The sequence below is a fragment of the Rhinopithecus roxellana genome, chromosome 3, assembly GCF_007565055.1.
Source record: "Rhinopithecus roxellana isolate Shanxi Qingling chromosome 3, ASM756505v1, whole genome shotgun sequence".
Classification (NCBI taxonomy): Eukaryota; Metazoa; Chordata; class Mammalia; order Primates; family Cercopithecidae; genus Rhinopithecus; species Rhinopithecus roxellana.
The window spans coordinates 33,269,366-33,289,397 of record NC_044551.1 but is presented as its reverse complement, the minus strand read 5'-3'; positions in this window follow the sequence as shown (position 1 = coordinate 33,289,397).

Here is a 20,032-nt window from a genome sequence, read left to right as displayed (position 1 = left end):
TAGAATTCAAATGCCTACAGGGATCAGGTAGATGACATAAGGGGGTAAAGGAGGCCAGCTGAGGACCACAGAGACTTGAAGAGCATTTGCTCCACTTGCAGGAAGCAGCCCTCCCCAACTACCCTCCAGGAGTATGGATCAACAGAACATTCTGCTGTGATGAAAATGTTTTTTGGCTGGGCATGGTGGCTTACGCTTGTAATCCCAGCACTTTGGGGGGCCGAGGCAGGTGGATCGCCTGAGGCCAGGAGTTCAAGACCAACCTGGCCAACATGGTGAAAGCACATCTCTACTAAAAATATGAAATTAGCCAAGTGTGGTGGTGGGTGCCTGTAATCCCAGCCACTCGGGAAGCTGAGGCAGGAGAATCACTTGAACCCAGGAGGCAGAGGTTGCAGTGAACTGAGATCGTGGATTGTGCCACTGTACTCCAGCCTGGGCAATAGAGTGAAACTCCATCTCCATCTCAAAAAATAAAATGTTTTGCATCTATCCTGTTCAATACAGTAGCCATTAGCCACACGTGGCTATCATGCAGTTGAGGGTGGCTAGTGAGACTGAAGAATTTTACATTTTAGTTCATTTTTATTAACTTAAATTTAAGTAGCTATATGTGCCCAGTGGCTACCATATTGGAATGAGTCAGCCGATTATCACTGAGCAGAAATGGATATGGGTCCAGTGTGGTTAGATGTACTGATTTTTTTTTTTTTTTTTTTTTTTTTTAGAGCATCCAGGAATCCAATCCATATGTTTAGTGAAGTCTTTTCCATTTAAAATGTTGGCTCCATTTAAAAAATGCTGTGAAAGCCAGCCAGGCGCATTGGCTCACGCCTGTAATCCCATCACTTTGGGAGGCTGAGGCAGGTTGATCACTTGAGATCAGGAGTTTGAGACCAGCCTGGCCAACATGGTGAAACCCCGTCTCTACTAAAAATACAAAAATTGGCCGGGTGTGGTGGTGGGCACCTGTAATCCCTGCCACTTAGGAGACTGAGGCAGGAGAATCACTTGAACCCAGGATGTGGAGGTTGCAGTGAGCCAAGATCATACCACTGTACTCCATCCTGGATGACAGAATGAGGTTCTGTATACAAAAATAAATAAATAAATAATAAATAAATAATAAAAAATGCTATGAAAACCAAGCAAAACACATTGATGGGAGGAATCATAACCTGTGACCATCCATTGGTGTCCCCTACCATGGATTAATGAACAGTCAAGGGCAGAGGGAAAAATACCTTGCACATCTGTTGGTAGAAAGCAAAGGGTACAATTAATGAGTTATTGCACTGAGGCATAACCTTACTTGCACCAATGAATGTTTATTGGTTGAAAATTTGTCAGTGGCAGAGCTTATATACATCTTATCCTATCCTGTGAATGCACATAGCATGTGACATGTAGGCTGAGACATAAAGGATGAAGAAGTATTTACATGAGCGAGAACAGTGACACAAGGACCCAGAGGCAAGAGAGAACACAGCAGCTTGGAGACTTGAAGTTTTATGTGTTTGCTCTGTCCACTATGGCAGCCACTCCTCATATGGCTTTTTACATTTGAATTAAAAATGTTTCAAAAATTAAAAATTCAGTCCTTCAGTCACATCAGCCACATTTCACATGCCCAATGGCCACATGTGACTAGTGATGACCACATTGAACTTTACAGATACAGAATATGTCCATTATTGCAGAAAAGTCTATTGGACACCACTAGAGCTTAGAGGGTGGAGGAGGCTAAGGAACGAGAGCAGAGAGGGGGCATCATGAGAGAGAAGGCTAGACACATACTCACAACCATGAGGTCATGGGTGGGTTGGTACACCACCTTAAGAAGTTTGGACTTGGGTCTGAAGATTTGCCTTTCAGTAAACTCACACTGCTATTGGGTGGACAATGGACAGGAAGGAGGATAAGAGTGGATGCCAGAGATCAGTCAAGAGACTGTGGCAGTCAAGGTAAGAGAGGAGGATGCCCAGGGACCAGACATCCTCCATGATTCACAATGCTTCACCCAGGACCTATTGTACAGCCATCACTTATAAGTGCCAGGTCTAGAATATTTACTCAAAATAGCCCTCATCTTACAGGCGAGGAAATTGAAGTTTGCATGGTTAAATACATTAACCCCACAGACCGCACAACCAGTAAGTTCTAGAACTGCGATTCTAACATACAGCTATGTAACTCTCAAACCTAAGATACACATATAATTTTATTTTTTTGAGACGGAGTTTTACTCTGTCACCCTGGCTGGAGTGCAGTGGTGTGATCTCAGCCCACTGCAACCTCCACCTCCTGGATTCAAGCAATTCTCTTGCCTCAGCCTCCCAAGTAGCTGGGATTACAGGCACACACCACCACACCTGGCTAACTTTTGTATTTTTTAGTAAAGACGGGGTTTCACCAACCCCCATCAGGCCAGGCTGGTCTCGAACTCCTGACCTCAAATGATCCACTTGCCTCAGCCTCCCAAAGTGATGGGATTACATGCGTGAGCCACTGCTCCCAGCCCAGACATTTTTTATTGTTGCTTTTCTTCTCTATACAATGTTTGCTTCCTAGAAGAGACAGCAAGGAATACAAAGACAGAGGAGCAGGAGCTCTAGGCCTGGCAGAGTGAAGTGGAACTGGGCAGGGCAGCTCCCAGAGGCAGGGAAGAGGCTCTGCATCACAGTCATGTGATCTGAGGAGCACTAACCCCACACCACCCTAAATGTCATGTCTGGGAGGGTGCTGTGTCACTCAGTTCACACCTGGTACCAAGTTCTGTTCCGTTTCCTTTATTTTCAAGGCATATGTAGCAATGCGCCTATTAATACATACAGCAGGCTTATTATGAAGGAGAACAACCTAAGGATATGCGACACACATTACCTGTCAATTGATGTTTTGCTGGTGACCAATTCTTTCCCTTTTGCATCAAATTCCCCCCCAGATCCAGTGACTGACTCAACTGCATCCTGGCCAGCACTCCAGTTTCTTTAGAGGGTGGAGGAGGCTAAGGAAAGAGGGCAGAGAGGGGGAATCATGAGAGAGGAGACTAGACACATACTCACAACCATGAGGTCATGGGTAGGGCTGGTACACCACCTTAAGAAGCGACTCCAGATCCAGTGACTCACTCTCCCAACTGCATCCTCACCAGCACTCCAGTTTCTTTTCCTTTTAAGATGAGGATAATTATATTTCAGAGCAGTTTTTGTTTGTTTGTTCATTGCCAGCTTCCTCTAGTCCAAATATAGCTGGTTGGTTGGTTGGGTTCAATACTAGAACCCAACCTGGATAGCCAGTTTTCTGTATGTGATGACATTAAATGTGTGAGCTTTTATAAAATTGTTGTGCCTTTGAGGAATTTTTTGGGCATCTAGGGAATTTGAACTAGGAATTTATAATAGATTTCCTTGACAAGCAAGATAATTCCCTAATGAAAAGAGCAGGGCTTTATCTCAAACTGTATGCAGCAGTGGAAAGAAATTTAACAAGACTTTGACATTCTCAAGCTTCTGGGTGCAAGTTTACTTGTTTATTTTGTTCTTTTTTTTTTTTTTTAAAGACAATTTAAAATTCTTTAAAATCTTATTTTACCTTTTTTTTGTAACTTTTATTTTGATTTAATTTCAAATTTAGTCAAGAAGTTGCTAGAACTTTTATGTACCCTTCACCCAGATTCATCAGTTGTTAACATTTTGCCACATTTGATTGTCATTCCTTCACGATACGCACACACACTCACACTATTATTTTTGAACCACTTGAGACTAAGCCACAGATGTAATGCCCTTTTAACCCTAAATATTTCAGTGTGTATTTCCTAAGGCAAGACATTTTCTTACATAACTACAGTAAAATGATCAAAACCAAAAAATTTAACACAGATACAGTATTATTATTTAATCCACAGTACCTACTTCACAGAATTATTTCACTTTCACCCATTATCGCAATAATGTCCTTCACAGTTGTTTGCAGCGCCTCCCCTGAGGTCCCTTGCAGAATCGAGCCCAGGATGATGCATTGTTTACAGTTGTCATGTCTCTTTGGTCTCCTTAATCTGGAACAGTTCTTCATGCTATTTTGACATTCATAACATTTATTTATTTTTATTTATTTATTTTATTATACTTTACGTTCTGGGATACATGTGCAGAACGAGCAGGTTTATTACACAGGTATACACATACCATGGTGGTTTGCTGCACCCATCAACCCATCATCTATATTAGGTATTTCTCCTAATGCTATCCCTTCTCTAGCCCCCTACCCCACGACAGACCCCGGTGTGTGATGTTCTACATTTATATTTTTAAAAAGAAATACATAACAATAACAATAGGTTATAGATTCAGACATAAACTATACATGAATATGTACTCTATATCTAATGATATATAATATCTACTACATAATCTATTCATGATAGACTCATGAATTCTAGATCCACGGATTGTAGATTGTGTAAGAATTCATGAGTTTATTCTAATAAATAAATACAAACATGCATAAGTGAATCAGGAAAGCTCCTCTTTCAGTAAAATGCTAACTAATAAAATGGAGAAAGGAATGACGGGATTAGAAAATTATTATTTTGCAACCATTATATTAATAATTGATTTAGGCAAGAATTATCCATGGATACTAAAACTAGTGGATGAAAGTTTGAAAAGGAAAATGATGCTTATATAGCCTCAAAATATTGTCCCTCAAATCATTGATTAAGAAAGGGAAGAACAGTAACTCGACAGGGGATAAACCTGGTAGATAACACGATAACCATGTGACTGAAGTTAGCATCGCCAATGATAGAACAAGCCCTCATCATGTACCTCTTGACACAATGCGCTAAGGAAGACACCCGTTCACCTACGAGATATTCTTGTTAAGGATAATCTAATCATGAGGAAATAGACAAACCCATACTAAGAGATATTCTACAAAACCATGTGTCCTTTTTAATGGCAAGCCTGCTTAAGTCAAGGGTTGTATTAAGATTTGCATTTTCACAAAGTAAACCACAACGAGATATTATCTTACAACAGTCAGAATAGCAATTATTAAAAAGTCTAAAAACAATAGATGTTGGCAAGGATGTGAAGAAAAGAGAATGCTTATACATTGTTGGTGGGAATGTATATTAGTACAACATTTATGGAAAACAGTATGATTTCTCAAAGATCTAAAAATAGAACTACCATTTGATCCAGCAATCCTGCTACTGGGTATAAACCCAAAGGGAAAGAAACAAGTATATAAAAAAGATATTTGCACTAATATGCTTATCGGAGCACTATGCACAAAACAAAGACATGGAGTTAACCTAACTGTCTCCATCGATGGAGGACTGGATAAAGAAAATGAAGTATAGATATACCATGGAATACTACTTAGCCATAAAAAAGAATAAAATCATGTCTTTTGCAACGACATGGGTGGAACTGGAGGCCATTATCTCCAGTGAAATAATTCAGAAACAGAAAGTCAAATACCCTATGTTCTCACTTATAATTGGGAACTAAACAATGGATACACATGGACATACAGAGTGAAATAGACATTGGAGACTACAAAAGCTGAAGGAGTGGGAGGGCCGTGAGGGTTGAAGAACTACCTGTTGTGTACAATGCTCGCTATTTGGGCGATGGGCACACTGAAAGCCTAGACTTCACTACTACGCATGTAAGAAACCTGCGCTTGTACCCTCTAAATATGTAAAAGTATTTTTTGAAGTTGCATTTTCAAGGAATACCACTAGATGTCACTGTGGTTTTGCAAGTTGCACAAATTTTATCAGTAAAGCCTATAAATTCCTTGGCGGCCTGCCTCCTGACTGACTCGTTTCTGGACTGAGCACTTTTAGCCAGTTTCAACACATATAGCCTTTGTGAAGCCTACAAATTAAATAATGGTAAAAGCAACGAGGGAGGAGGCAGCAGGTTTAAAGCTTGTCTCTGCCATTACAAGCTGTGGGAGCGGGGCTGTTCCTGCTCTGTCTCTGGACTTGGTTTCCTCCCGTGGAGGAGACTTGGATTTCCTGCTCCTAGTCTCTTCTAGCGCTCACAGTCTATGACTTTGAACGGATGTTTTCTCAACTAAAGTTATTTCAGTGTCCCTTACAAGATTTTTGTTCAACGACGTTGGACCCACTACTGATTTTTCTTTTTCTTTTTTTTTTTCACCAGTGTTATTTTTTATATATTTATATAGTACTTGTCTTCAAGTTGACTCAGCTTTTTAAAATGTAAATAAAGAAAAAATGTCATAGGCCCATCACAAATGGAAAACAGTTCACTTGCCATAAATAAAGGTAACCACAAAAATAAATGTAATAAAAACAAAGTAATATAATTAAATTCAAGCGACCGTTTTCCAAAGGCTCAGAGCATGAGTCTACTCTTTTTTCCTCCTTTTTTAAAAGGGAGATTTGGAAGTGTTGAAGAGGAGTTGAAGACAGACCAGCCCTGAAACTTTCCTTCCAATGTCAGCAGAAGAATGGAGACTGAGAAGACCTTTCTCTTTGTGCAGTTCATGAAACCAACCACAATACTTCATGTACCATCCAAAACCAGTCTCATGCTTTCATAAGCTGTTCTAAGCTATAGGATTCTTTTTCTTTTTCTTTTCTTATTCTTGATTCTTCAATATTTCTAAAGGGCATGATTAGAAATCATACATTACTAAGCGTTTTCTTCAATATATATTTAAGCTTTCATTTTGTTTTGGTATCCACTTCAGTTTTGTATTGGTTTAACTTCCCTTTAACGTTTATTTAAATTTGCCTTTACATTCAGTCTTCTTCCACTTAAAACATTCACTCTCTTTTTAACAGAGGAGATGATATATACCTCTCTGCTGTCAATGTCGAAGCAATTATGTGCCACCAAATGGCTTGTGATGTGCCATCTCCTCCTGATAAAGGCTCATGATAGATAGGATGTGGCAGAGGTCAGGAATTCTGCTGAGTACAACCTGAGGGTATTCTTCAAATTGCTTGAGCTTTCTCCAAATCCCCCAGGACGCAATCAGAAAACGAGTCCCCTTTAATTTTGGTGCAGAGCTTTTTTCTTCCTTCTTCACAGAGATTCAGAGTGAAGATGCGTTAGGCTGAGCCATCTAATTGCACTCTTTACTCCCTAACATTAGTTTAGCCCTTTCCTGCGTTGTATAATCTATTATAATTACTAATTTGCTGGCCACAATTAGCATAGGGCATTTTATCGAAGCAGAAACAATTTCTTAGCTGCCCAATGTTACTAAATAATTTAAAAAGGGGAAGACAACGAATTTCCATCGAATGTACTTTGTTTTCTTAATGCCTGTGTTGCCATTAAGGAAAACCATTATAAGGTAAACAAATCAGGAAATTCATAAAGATCAATAAACCAATTATTTCCTGCATTATAGAAGTTACCCTTTCATAATTTTCTTTTCTTGGTGAGGTAGATTGAATTTGCTATTAGAAACTCAGAAGCTGAGAGGTCAGTTTCACTGTTCAAAACAGAATGCTCTTTGTCAAACAGGAAACAGTGTTTTCCCAAAAAACTGTCCAGAGAGATCACGTCCCCGAAAACATTATCACTAAAAAGGTTGATTATGAATCAATAGAAACTTTTTTTCTATAACAAATTATGTTGAACTATACTGTACCCCCCAGGCCCCATCCCCAAATCAGAGTATGAATCTCTTGGGGTTTTTGTGTTTGTTTTTTGTTAGTTTTTATCACTGTAACTCTGCTGAGATTCAAAGCAGGGCGGGCAGATATTACACAACTTCATGAAATACACGAAATATACCAGTGGAAATCAAATGTGAGGCATGGTTAGTTGCTGGTGGGAGACTTACTTGAGATTTTCTGAAGAATTCTTCAGGTTTCCTCCAGCCCGATTTGTTCCTGATGCTGATCAGTGTTTATGATTCCGTTATCTTCTTCGTGTTACAGATTCTTCCCTCCCCCAGCATTCACTCTATTATTTTATTATGTGTTGACATCAGCCTATAGATGATGGTGTTCTGGCAGAGTCCCCTTCCATGGCTTTCTGAATACCACTGGTAAGTGTCTGAGCCTCTTTCTGGGACTATATCCCCAGGGCTGCAAATGATACTTGAGTTCACTGTTTGCAAGTGTGTAGAGCCAACATGTCTGTTTAAGATACTGAGCCAAGTATTGTCTTTCCAGGACATCTATAACTATTGATTCCTATGAGAGAGGCCTAATTATATTTGTGCTTATCTTAAAACCACAGCATTGAAAGAGGCTTTAAAAATTCCTTCATCTCATCTAGGGTCTGGGTCTGTCCCCATCCCCCATCAGCCTTCTGTGGTACAAGTAATAGAAACCAACTCTGGGCAAGTTAAACCAAAAAGGGTATTTGTGTTATTGAAAGGGGATCTCCAGAAATAAAAAGGTAGCTGAAGAACCAGGCTAGGACGACTCAGGAACCTTAAAGATTCTGAGGATCTAGGTGAGAGGCACTGACCAGTGGTGTCACCCAGTGGTGACTCCAAGGAGATATTTGAGAGTATTTGGAATAACTTTAAACCCCTCCATCCTACTGTAATTCTTTGTGTGAAAAGTTGATCTTTCTTACCCTTATGCAAAATGCTATGTGAAGATAGGTTAAAGTGGTCCCCCAAATCCTGCCCTCAATAGACTGCCAGCCCCATCCCTTCTACATAGAAATTTAAGTCTGCCACAGGGGGGATCAGCTTTGCACAGTCTTCCTAACCCCATACTTAACCACTGCAGAGAAGAGAGTCCTGGGGAAGAAAGTCCATTTGGACAACCTTAGGTGTGTGACCACCCTTTGGCCAGTGTCATTGTTTAAGTCAAGGCTGCCACAACAGAGGAGAGGTAATTCTCCACAAGGAAAATTGGGGGCTGTTCCCCAAGGGAGAGAGATGGACAAAAAACACGTGGTCACTATCTTACCAAGAGAGGGAGAATCACTTTCAGTGATATTGGCTGTGCTGACTCTTCAAGCAGCCTCTCGAGAAGTTACGATGGCTGCAAATCCTGCCTTTCCTTGAAGAGAGCTCAGCCCCCTATACCCCCCATTGGCTTTCCTCTACTGATCCTGGCTACACATTCTTGAGCTCATCCAAAGCACATCTTTCAGATGCTTGATGGTCAACTTGCAAGTCAAACTCTCTTTGCAAGTTGTGGTCTCCTTCTCTAGGTATTTTTGGGAGCTCTGAACTAGCTATTTTATTTTGTGGGGATGCATTTGCCCCAAATCTTTACATGCCTGACTCCATTTCACCTTTCAGTTCTCAGCTCAAATTTCATCTTCTAGATGAGAACTAATCAGACAAATCAAGCTCAAGTCCCTCGTACTCAATGCTTCTCTCTGTCTGCCACCCTGCATACTCTTTACTGTAATATGAAATTACTTTTTTGAGGTTTACTTTTTGTCTATCTTTCCCATGAAACTAAGCTTTAAGTTCCATGAGAACAGAGACCTTCTTGTCTTTGTATTACTGTATATACTCGTTGCCTAGAATTGTGCCTTTTAGACTAATGTTGCCCAATAAGTATTTATTAATTAAATTAACAAATTAACATGTTTTATACACTTTTTTGTGTAATATATAATATGCATGGAGAAACATGCATAAGACTATATGCACTGTTGAAGAGATGGTTCTAAAGTGAGGATTTGTTAACCATTACCCAAGTCAAGAAACAGAACAGTGACAGAGCGAGACTCTGTCTCAAAAAAAAAAAAAGAAACAGAACGGTACCAGAATCCAAGAAGCTATCTTTGCACTTCATGTATCCATTTCCAATCAAAACCCCTTCTTCCCCTAGAGGTGACTACTATCTTCACTTACGTGATAATCATTTACTTGCTTTTCTTCATAGTATTATCACCTATACACTCATCCCTAAACCATATAGTTTTGTCTGCACTTAGAACTAGATCTATAAATGGAATTATATTATATGCACTTGTCTGCACAATAATTATTTCACTAATAATTACTTCATATAGTTATTTTAAATAATCTATTGTGTAATTATTATAATTGGTATATTAAGTATTATATTATTATATATTATTATCTATCATATAATTATATATTTATTTATATTATTATTAGTGGAAATACTGATTATAATAATTATTACAGCAATTATACCAATAATTATTTCACATATATTTAGTATACTATATGTACATATCTGCACAATAATTATTTTACTAATCAGTGAAAATAATTGTATATAATTGTAAAACAACTATTTATAATTATTTATAAAAAATTATACTAATTATATGTATAATTAGTATAAGTGTACATATAATTATACATATTATTATTTTATAAATAAATGTTTATAAATAGTTGTTTTTACAATAATTAGTGAAACAATTATTGTAATAATAATTAGTATAATTATTTCATTAATTATTGTGCAGTGAAGCACATAGAATTAATGATTTTAGACTTTCAACTTCTAGCATGATGCAATGAGAAGGTAGAGAAATTCTGTCTTCAAAAAGAAACTATTAAGTTGGTCAAAACTTCAAAACCAACAATTTCAGTGCTCTGGAAGTTGACCAAAAGCATACCACAAACTGATGAAATGTACTGAAGTTTGGGTAAGGACAGCATGAGTCTGTGGTGGTGTTGCCCAGTCTGCTCCCATCCCCACCCTGCCTGCCAGTTCTGTGGTGGTAGTTCATCCAGGGGGGCCAGGTCATGGAGACCCACAGCCTTGTTGCTGCTGCCAGAAGGTGCTCCTTAATTTGGAATGTTGTCAGTTAAAGTGGCGATCTTAGTAACAAGTGGATAGGGAGAGCCAGCAGCTCTACTAGTCTGAGATTATGGCCCTATTTGGGACAAGTGATGGACTGACAAGCTTCCAGGGATTTAACAGGGGTGCACAGATGTGAGATAGCCCCAAGGGCTTGATAATCTCCTCGCATATCCTGGGTTGACTGGAGGCTGTGCTTATGTGCTACAGAGATAAGCTTGAACCCAGGCCATTCACACATGCCTGGCCAATAGAACCTGCACACATGAACAGAAGAGAAATAAGAAAGTCCATCAGAAAATAAAAGCCAAGCCTGACTTAAAAACTTCCTAAGTTTTGAATGTACTCCTCAGTCCACACATAGCCCATTAGTAAAGAGTGAAAGCCTCACTGGCTTGAGGTGCTTGAGTGCTATTCCTGACCATTCTTTACCTGAACTCTAAGCTATCAAGGGCAATTCCTAGGCATCCAGGCTTTAAAATGTAAACAAAGATAAAAGCTGATCAAAGTCAACAGTGGCCACACACTTTATAGATTTAGCCCAGGCAAGTTACTAAGTTAGAAAACAAACAGACAAACAAACAAATACATAAATAAAACAACTCTAGGAGGAAAAAAAATCACAATCTAGAGTGGCTGCAGTATTAGCCAAGCTGTTCAATATTCAACATAAAATTACAAGGCATATAAAGAAACCAAAAGGGTGACCAAACTGAGTCTACTGAAACTGTCTCTGAGTGTTTCCAGATAATGAATTTAGAAGACAAAATTTCAAAGTAGCTATTATAGATGTGCTCAAAGAGTTGAAGAAAACAATTTTTAAAGATTGAAGCAAAACATGACAACAATGACTGAATAAATAGAGAATCTCAATAAAGAGATAAAAATTATTTAAAACAAATGAAAATTCTGAAGTTAAAGATTCTAATAACTGAAATGAAAAGTTTACTACAGAGACTCAACTGTAATTCTGAGCTAGCAAAAGAAAGAACTAGGGCCGAGTCTGGTGGTTCACGCCTGTAATGCCAACACTTTGGGATGCTGAAGCAGGCAGATCACTTGAGGCCAGGAGTTCAGGACCAGCCTGGCCAACATGGTGAAACTCCATCTCTACTAAAAACACAAAGAAAAAAAAAAAGGTGGACAGGCGTGGTGGCATGCGCCTGTAATCTCAGTTACTCAGGAGGCTGAGGCAGGAGAATTGCTTGAACCCGAGAGACAGAGGTTGCAGTGACCTGAGATCATACCACTGCATGCCAGCCTGGGTGACAGAGTGAGTGAGACCCTGAAAAAAAAAAAGAAAAAGAAGAAAGAAAGAAAGAAAGAGAGAGAGAGAGAGAGAGAGAGAGAGAGAGAAAGAAAGAAAGAAAGAAAGAAAGAAAGAAAGAAAGAAAGAAAGAAAGAAAGAAAGAAAGAAAGAAAGAAAGAAAGAAAGAAAGGAATTTGAAAATAGAGCAGTGAAAATTACCCAATCTGAAGAATAGGGATAAAAAAGATGAAAGCGCAACAGACAATCCTTATAGACCTGTGGAATAATATTAAATGTACCAACCTAGGTGTAATGGGAGTCTCAGAAAGAGATGGAAAGGAAAATGAGATAGAAAAACATCTAAAAATAATGGCCAAAAACATTTCAAATTTGATGAAAATATATTAATGTACAGATCCAAGAACTTCAAAGAATTTCAAGTAGGATATACACAAAAAGATCCTCTTTAGACACCTCAGAACTAACCTGTTGAAAAATTAATACAAAGAGAAAATCTCAAAAACAACAACAAAAATAACCCACAACACAGAGGAACAAGAATCCTAGTAACATCTGATTTCCTATCAGAAAGAATGGAGGCCAGAAAAGCAGTAGAAAGCTATATTCAAAGTGCTGATAGGAAACATTTTTTAAAGCCTGCAAACTTAGAATTCCACATGAAGCAAAATTATCCTTCAAAAGTGAATACAAAATAAAGATGTTCTGGAAATAAATGAATATTGAAAAACTTCCAGGCCAGGCGCGGTGGCTCAAGCCTGTAATCCCAGCACTTTCGGAGGCCGAGATGGGTGGATCACGAGGTCAGGAGATCGAGACCATCCTGGCGAACACGGTGAAACCCCGTCTCTACTGAAAAATACAAAAACCTAGCCGGGCGTGGTGGCAGGTGCCTGTAGTCCCAGCTACTCGGGAGGCTGAGGCAATAGAATGGCATGAACCCGGGAGGCGGAGCTTGCAGTGAGCTGAGATCCAGCCACTGCACTTTAGCCTGGGCGACAGAGCGAGACGCCGTCTCAACAAAAAAGAAAAAAAGAAGAAAAAAGAAAAAGAAAAAATTCCTCACTAGCAGAGCTGCATTACAAAAATACAGAAAAGGTCTGTTAGGCTGAAAAAAAAAAAATGACAACAGAAAATAACTGTAATCCTAAAGAATAAATGAAGAATGTCAGAAATGACAAATATGTGGGAAAATATAAAAGTCCCTAGAAATAAGTTTTTCTCATTTTTCTTTTAATTTCTTCAAATGATGCAAGACTGTATAAGGCAATACTTATAACAATCTAGTTATGTAGAGTTAATATATAGACATAATCGGTAAAACATAAATAGCACTAATGAAGGGAAAAAAAACATATATTAAAGCAAGCTTGTCCAACCCATGGCCTGTGGGCCACATGCATGCAGCCCAGGATGGCTTTAAATGTGGCCCAACACAAATATGTAAACTTTCTTAAAACATTATGAGATTTATGCATGGAATTTTTTTTAAAGCTCATTAACTATCATTAGTGTTAATGTATTTTATGTGTGGCCCAAGACAATTTGTCTTCCAATGTGGCCCAGGGAAGTCAAAAAATTGGAAACCCCGTGTTAGAGCAATGTTTCCATATTTTACCAGAAATGACTTAGTATTATTCTGAAGCAGATTGTGATAAGTTGAAATGCATATTGCAAACCCAAATACAACCACTAAGAAAATACCTAAAAAAAATAGTAAAATGTACACAGAGGAATTAAAAATGACACATTAAAAATATTTCTTTAACACAAAAGGAGGCAGTAAAGCAGGAACAGAGGAAATACGTGAGACAAACACCACACAGCAAAATGGCAGACATAGTGCAATGATTATCAACAGTTACATTAAACATGATCGGACTAAACACTCACTAATACTCCACTCAAAAGGCAGAGATTGTCAGACTGAATGAAAAAGCAAGAGCCAATAATATGCTATCTATAAGAGATCTATTTTAGATTCAAAGGCACAAATAGGTTAAAAAAAAAGGATTGAAATAATATGCCACGTAAACATTAACCATAAGAGGGTTGGAATGGCTTTTATCAGACAAAATAATCTTTAAAATAAGAAATATTATTAGAGAGAAAAGGGCATGTTATAATAATAAAATAGTAATAATTCAGAAAATATAACAATTGTAAATCTCTATGCACCAAATTATAGAGCTTCAAAAGACATAAAGCAAAATTTGACAGAATTAAAAGGAGATGTAAACAATTTAACAGTAATAGTTGACGATTTCACACTCAATAATTGATACAACAACTATAGAGAAAAACAAGAAGGATATGGAAGACCTGAACAACACTAAAACCTGAACAACACTATCAATCAATTTAACTAACATTTATAGAACAAACAACCCAATAAATGCAGAATACATATTATTTTCAAGTGCACGTGGAACATTCTCCAGCATAAATTATATAATGTATCAATAAACAAATCTCAATAAATTTTCAAAGTTCAAAATCATCTAAAGTTTGTTCTCTGATCACAACAGAATTAAATTAGGTGTAGGGATTCACAATAGTAAGAACTCTGAGTAAAACTCAAATATTTGGAAATTACACAAAACACTTTTAAAGAGCCCATGAGTCAAAGAAGAAATCACAAGGGAAATTAAAATACACTTTGAACTAAATGATAATGAAAACACAGCATAGAAAATGTATGGATTGCATTAAATAAGCACTTAGAAGGAAAGTTTTAGCTCTAAATGTCTATATCAGAAAAGAACAAAGGTAATCTAAATGTTATCAGTAATCTAAACTTCCTCCTTAAGAAACTATAAGCAAAAGGAGAGAAGTAAAAAATATTAGAGCAGAAATCACTGGATCCCATAGAGAGAATCAGTGAAACCAAAAGTTGGTTGTTTGAAAATATTAACAAAATCAGTAAATTCTTAGCAAGTCTGAGCAAGAAAACAGAAGATACAGATTGCTAAAAATCAGAAATTAAACAATGGATGTTATTACCAACACTATGGGAATTAAAAGGATTATATGAAAATATTATGAATAACTTTATACCAACAAATTACACAACTTAGATGAAATGAGAACATTCTGAGAAAGTCGTAAATTACAAACACTAAGAAATAGAAAATATGGAGAGATAAGAAGAAAAGAAATTGAACACTCATGTTCATAGCAGCATTATTAATAGCCATAAGGTAGAATCAGCCCAAGCATTCATTGACAAGTGAATGAATTAACAAATGGGGTATACACATGTAATGGAATATTATTCAACCTTGAAAAAGAAGGGAATTCTGACACACGCTACCACATAAATACACTTTGAACTTACTTCAGTCACAAAAAGACAAACACAGCTGGGCAGAGTGGCTTGCACCTGTGATCCCAGCATTTGGGGAGGCTGAGGAAGATGGATAACTTGAGGTCAGGGGTTCAAGACTAGTCTGGTCAACATGGTGAAACTCTGTCTCTACAAAAAATTAGCTGGGCGTAATGGCGTGTACCTGTAATCCCAGCTGTTTGGGTGGCAGAAGCATGAGAATCACTTGAACCCAGAAGGCGGAGGTTGTGGTGAGTCAAGATTGCTCCATTGCACTCCAGCCTGCATGACAGAGGGGACTCTGCCTCAAAAACAAAAGACAAATGCTATATGGTTCCACTTGTATAAGGTGCCTAGATTAGTCAGATTTATAGATGCAGAAAATAGAACAGTGGTTGTGGGAGGAGGGGAGAATGGGGAGATGTTTAGTGGTATAGAGTTTCAGTTTGATGAAAATAGCCTGGAGATTGGTTGCACAAGTTTGACTGTACTTAGCACTACTGAACTGTACACTTAAAAATGACTCAGCCTGTAATCCCAGCACTTTGGGAGGCCGAGGTGGGCGGATCACAAGGTCAGGAGATCGAGACCATCTTGGCTAACATGGTGAAACCCCGTCTCTACTTAAAAAAAATACAAAAAATTAGCTGGGCATGGTGGCAGGCACCTGTAGTCCCAGCTACTTGGGAGGCTGAGGCAGAAGAATGGCGTGAACCTGGGAGGCGGAGTTTGCAGTGAGCACAGACCGTGCGTCACTGCACTCCAGCCTGGGCGACAGAGCGAGACTCCATCTCAAAAAAAAAAAAAAAAAAAAAAAAAAAAAGACTCAGATGGTAAATTTTATGTTATGCAGTTTTACTACAATTTTTTAAAAAAGAAGCTTCCTTGGAGAGCACAAGATTTCAACACATCATTACACCTGTATAAACTCAATGCATTCCAAAACATTATAAAAAAAAGAATTAGTAATTTAAAAAGTCTGAGTAAACCTCAAATATTTGAATTTAAAAGAATTCGAATTAGCAATTAAAAATATTTCCAGAGGGAAGAGTCCAGAACCAGATGATTTTACTGGTAAATTCAATAAAATATTTAAAGAAATAATACCAATCCTTCACAAACTTTTTCCAAAAATAAGGGGGAGGGAACACTTCTGAACTCACTTGATGAAGTCACTATTATCCTGTTACCAAAACCAGACAATGACCTCACTGGAAAAGAAAACTACAGACCAATTTCCTTCATGAACATAGATACAAACAATCTTAACAAAATATTAAAAATTTGAATTTAGCAATATATAAATAGGATTATACACTACGACCAAGTAAGATATATCCCTGACATGTTAGGTGATTTAATGGCATTTCTGTAGAGTATACACCTAGAGGTGAAATTTCTAGATTATAGGGTAAAATAGTTTGTAAATAATGTCAGACTTTGTTCCAAAGTGTTTGTACTTATTAAAAGTGTGTGAGAGTTCTCACATATATTAACACTTGCATTGTCAGACTTTCAAACTTTTGACTATTTTTTTTCAAACAGGGTCTTGTTCTGTGACCCAGACAGACTCACTGCAGCCTCAACCTCCTGGGCTCAAGTGATCCTCCTGCCTCAGCCTCCCCAAGATCTGGGACCACAGGCATGTGCCACCACACCCAGCTGATTTTTTAAAAAAAATTTTTGTAAAGATGGGGTTGCCCCGTGTTGCCCAGGCTGTTCTTTAACTCCTGGGCTCAAGGAATCCTCCCAGCTCATACTCCCAAATTGCTGGGATTATAGGCATCAGTCAACGCACCCAGCCTAACTTTTGCCTATTTGATAGGTGTAAGAATATCTTACTCTGGTTTTACTTTGTGTATGCCTGAATTGTAATACAGTTAAGCACCTTCCTATGTGTGGTTAGTCATTTGGATATCTTCTGTACATGTGTGTAAAATGCCTGTTAGAGTTTATAAATAGCGATAATACATGAGATTTTATTGAATGTTTACTACATGCCGGGCACTAATTACTAGATAAAGATTCATTTTATCATCACAATAAAGCTAACTTTATGTAATAATACTATTATTATCTACATTAACGACATTTTCTGCTTCTTTTGTGATGAAGACAATATGATTTTCCTCTTTTAATCTATTAATGAGGTGAATTACTTGCTTTTCATTATGTTACATCAACCTTAAAATCAAAGGATAAATTCTACTTGTTCATGAGCTATTGTCCTTCTTGTATATTGTGAATTCAATTTGTTAATATTTTGTTTAAATTTTTAAAAATCCAGGTTCATGAATAGGATTAACCTATATTCTTCTCTTACACTGTTTTTGTTAGGTTTTGATACCATTTTTATTATTGTTTTTGAGGCAGAGTCTCGCTTGGTAGCCCAGGCTGGAGTGCAGTGGAGTGATCTTGGCTCACTGCAACCTGTGCCTCCCAGGTTCAAGGGAGTATCCAGTCTCAGCCTCCCGAGTAGCTGGAATTATAGGTGCCTACCACCAAGCCCAGCTAATTTTTGTATTTTTAGTAGAGACAGGGTTTCACCATATTGGTCAGACTGGTCTCGAACTCCTGACCTCAAGTCATCTGCCTGCCTTAGCCTCCCAAAGTGCTGGGATTACAGATGTGAGCCACTGCTCCTGGTATCAATATTATTTTTAATCCTGAGTATTTATAATTATTCCATTAAAGTAGTCCCCCCTTATTCACAGGACATACTTTTGAAAACATCCAGTGGATGACTGAAACTGCTAATAGTGCCAAACCCTATCAATACTATGTTTTTTCCTATATATACATACCTATGATAGAATTTAATTTATAAATTAGGCACAGTAAGAGATGAACAACAATAGCTAACAATAAAATAGAACAATTATAACAACATACAGTAATGAAAGTTATGTGGGTGTGGTCTCTCTCAGAATATCTTATTGTACTATATTCATCTATTATCTTTAATTTTTTTTAACTCAATGGTTCTTTTAGAGACATATACTTGCCTATTTTCAGATCATGGTTGACCATGGGTAATTGAAACGCAGGAAAGTGAAACCTCGGAAAAGGAGGGACTACTGAAATTTCCCCTACTCGTTTCGAAGTAACACACTCTAGTTCTATAATTGTAGTTGTTACCTGATGTTATGGATTGAATTGTTTCCCTCCAAAAGATACACTGAAGCCTCAACCTCCTACCCCCACTCTGTAACCTGATTTTGAAATAGGGTCTTGCAGATGTAATAAAATTTAGATGAGGTCATCAGGCTGCAACCTAATCCAATATGGCTGGCGTCCTTGTAAGAAGAGGAGACGGCAGTGACATACAGGGATGATAGCCCTGTGAAGACAGAGCCCTGTGAAGACAGAGATGGGAGTGATATTGCCACAAGCCAAGGGATGCCTGAGACTACCAGAGGCTGGAAAAAGCAAAGAGGGCTTCTTCCCAAGAGCATTCAGAGAGAACATGGCCCTGCCAACACCTTGATTTTGGACCTCTAGCCTCTGATACTATGAAAGAATATATTTCTGTTGTTTAAGTCCCCCAGTTCGTGGTACTCTGTTACGGCAGGGGTAGGAAACTAATCCTAGAAATTGCAACCTCCGTAATTAATGTACCCAAGTTTACGAGTAATTAGAATGTTATTCCCTTCCTGGACAAACGCGCAACACAGGGAAACCACAAAGAAGAACCTTTTATTATTTCTCTATTTCCCTTCTTCAAACTCATACGCTTTTGTTGTCTGATAATTTAATCAATTCCCCCTTTTCCCCACTAGGAATTCTCATTGCTATTTTATACAGTCGATGCTTATTTTGTTTACCCACATTACCAACTTTCTTTGTTCCACAAAGTTTGATGCGTATCAGATTTTCTTTCTGGTGTCATTATCTTTCTGCCTAAGTACAGCAAGAGATTTTCTGTAGTGAGACTCTGCTGACGACAAATTCTGTCATGTTTAGTCTGACTTTCACTGGGTGCAGAATTCTATGTGGCAATGATTTTCTTTTGGTACACTGAAGACACCATTTCACTATCTTCTCTCTACCATTACTGCTGCTGAGAGAAGAGCTGGCTCTTTGTTAGAATCACTCTAATTGTCATTCTTTAAAAAGTAACTTATTGGGCCAGGTACCGTGGCTCACGCCTGTAATCCCAGCACTTTGGGAGGCCGAGGCGGGAGGATCACGAGGTCAGGAGATTGAGGCCAACCCGGCTAACGTGGTGAAACCCAGTCTCTACTAAAAATACAAAAAATTAGCGGGGTGTGGTGGCGGGTGCCTGTAGTCCCAGCTATTCAGCGGGAGAATGGCATGAACCCGGGAGGCGGAGCTTGCAGTGAGCCTAGATTGTGCCACTGCACTCCAGCCTGAGCGACAGAGTGAGACTCCATCTCGCAAAAAATAAATAAATTAATAAATTAATTTTAAAAAAATAGCTTAACTTTCTTTTTTTCCTCTGGCTGTTTTAAATATTTTTCTCTTTACTTTTGTTTTTCTGCAATTTTACTACAGTGCATCTAGTTGCAGATTTTATTTTACTTGTTGGGGTTCCCTGGATCTCCTCAATTTATAGATTAACATGTTCCTTCAATTCTGGCAAATTCTCAGCCATTTTCTCTGCGAACATTTCCTGCACCACATCTTCTCTTTCCTCTCCTCCCAAGGACACGATGTT